Raw genomic sequence first — 2,500 nt, forward strand, 5'->3', positions numbered from 1 at the left:
TCTTTTACATTCTTAAAATCATCTGCCGATTGCGTTTTACCGACATCATCACTGTCTTTAGCTGCCGAATGAAACAATACAGAGATGATTCTTTCGTAAATTAACAAATTTAAGTTTAAAAACGTGTTTGATTTTGATCTATTGAATTACATTGGAAATAAACAAGTTTTTAGCAAGACAATTATAACACAACTCACATATAGGCCGTACTACGATTAAATCACTACGTTATTACGCTCAAGTCTCCCAGTTTCCTCACACAGTCGTCGAGTTTCACTACGTCCGCCAAGTGTTGGCGACAATTACCTGTTGCACGTCGTTGTCGCGGTCGAGCCGCACAAACTAACAAAATTCGCCATATCATGCTGACGTAAGGCCGGAACACACATCGGCGATTCGAGCCCGTGATTGTTGTAATAGCTTGGTTTGGCGTCAGTCGCAGACCTTGGACTTATTACGACAACAGTATGACGAAGTAATGTACCATTACGACAGCATTACGTACGTCGAGATGAGATTCACGAAGTATGTATACTACACGTATGTCGCCGATGATCTAGGCCACACCCACTTTTAACGTTTTTCTGGGGACGGCGACTGATGTAAAGGCAATTGTGTTAGATGTTAGGGAAATGCGACATACTTAATACAAAATCAGATGTAGGCAACATACATAAACTGTGTCGTGGTGAGAATTTGGCACTCATTCCCGTTCCAGACGCTGCCAGAGGCACAAGATGGACAAACAAGAAGTTTTGAAGACCCAGCAATATCAGAAGCTGATAGTAGACAACTTAGATGATCCTGAATTAGCACTGGCCATGTTGGGTCATTACTATGCCCTGCTGTTGTTGAGTAATGAAAATAATGCAAGAACGAAAGTGCAAGAAAAAAAATACAGAAGGAGATGCTTAATGTAGCCCTAAAAAGAAGAGAGGAGAAAGGTTACTATGAAAACGTGATGAGAAAATTGGCAATTGAAGCTCTAGGACTGTACCGGAACTTTACTAGGATTACAGTGGAGCATTTCAATGAAATTGTTGAACGGATCCTTCCCTATGAGTAAACCATACCCTGCTCGAAATCTGACAGTACTTGAGCGCATCTTTAATTACCGACTATAAGTCAAGTTGTACAGAGAGCGCCTTTGGCGTACTAGCAAACAGGTAGATAATGTTAACAGTCGTTAAACTGTCTTTATTTAGCCTGCTTGATTAAAAACGCATTAATATGAAACACATACCATTCTTTTCTGCAGAAATAATACGTATTCAACATGAAGTACCTTTCATAAGCCATCTAATGATTAGATTAATATTTTCCATTCGTCTACAAAAGATTCAGTGTTTCACACTACTATACATCTTCGACATGGCTGCATCGAGTCCATGGTGTTGGCCGCTTGTGTGTTTCACAACTTAATTTTAACGAGACAACCTAATGCCACGAGTGAGGCAGATCAAGAAGACTCGGTGACACACGAGGCCTTACCTGGTCACTAGAGGTGTGACGAAGCTTTACCGAGCCTGAGTAGTACCCAAAGCCGTCAGAAGGGAACCATGGCCAGCAAGAATCAACGAGATCAACTTCGTGATTATTTTAATTCCGCTTCAGGCTCCGTTCATCAGCAAGATTCAATAATATAAAAGTAGAAAGCAATAGAACATTCCTAAACATACTCTATAAAATTAAATTGAGATAACTTAGTAAATATCAAAATAAAATTGAAATTCTAAACTTTTTATATTATTACCCACCACATTTCTTATGAATTGTATTCTTTGTCATATTTATGTATATATGACATTCTCAAAGTACATCAAGAACACTGAAAATGCAAAATGTAATTTTTACTTAAAATAGAAAATGCCTATTCATTTATTGTACTTCAAAACATTCTAATAAATTGTATTGGTCGCAGTTAAGTCACATACATAAAAAAAAAACAATTCAGAGAATGCCTGAATAAATGTCAGAAATATTTCTATTCTTACTATATCTTCTTCCAAGCTTTAACCCATTTTTATTTGGGGTCGCCCTTGTGAATGAGTCGTCTCCATCGATTTCTGTCCTGAGCATCGTTCTCGTCAATACCTTTTAATACCATATCTTCCCCTGGAAATTGCTGACGCCCCCCTAGGGGGGTGCGCCCCCCAGGTTGAGAATCGCTGCAAGTTTAGAGCGAAGGCGTCATCTCCAATGAAGAAATAGGGGACTGGGGGATTATCCTGTCTCGTTTGTCAATCTTTCAGGGGCATGCAGACTGACTTCATTCTGATCAAGCATTTGGCAGAGCTGTGTTTTGGCAGACACCAGCATCAGGCGCCTCAGCGGCGTGGTTGGTATGGTATTAGCGTCCCACCTATGGGGTCGCGGGTTCGATTCTCGGCCATTCCATCGAGGAGTGAGAGATGTGTATTTCTGGTGATAGAAGTTCACTCTCGGTGTGGTTCGGAAGTCACGTAAAGCCGTTGGTCCTGTTGCTGAATAACCACTGGTT

At 40.4% G+C, this 2,500-nt stretch overlaps 1 protein-coding gene across 1 annotated transcript in view; it reads right to left on the minus strand.

Annotated features, from left to right (window-relative positions):
- LOC135222483 (carbohydrate sulfotransferase 1-like) overlaps nt 1-2,500 on the minus strand; it is a 25,889-nt gene that overhangs the window by 10,488 nt on the left and 12,901 nt on the right. The window lies entirely within an intron of this gene.

Source organism: Macrobrachium nipponense, chromosome 3, assembly GCF_015104395.2.
Source record: "Macrobrachium nipponense isolate FS-2020 chromosome 3, ASM1510439v2, whole genome shotgun sequence".
Classification (NCBI taxonomy): Eukaryota; Metazoa; Arthropoda; class Malacostraca; order Decapoda; family Palaemonidae; genus Macrobrachium; species Macrobrachium nipponense.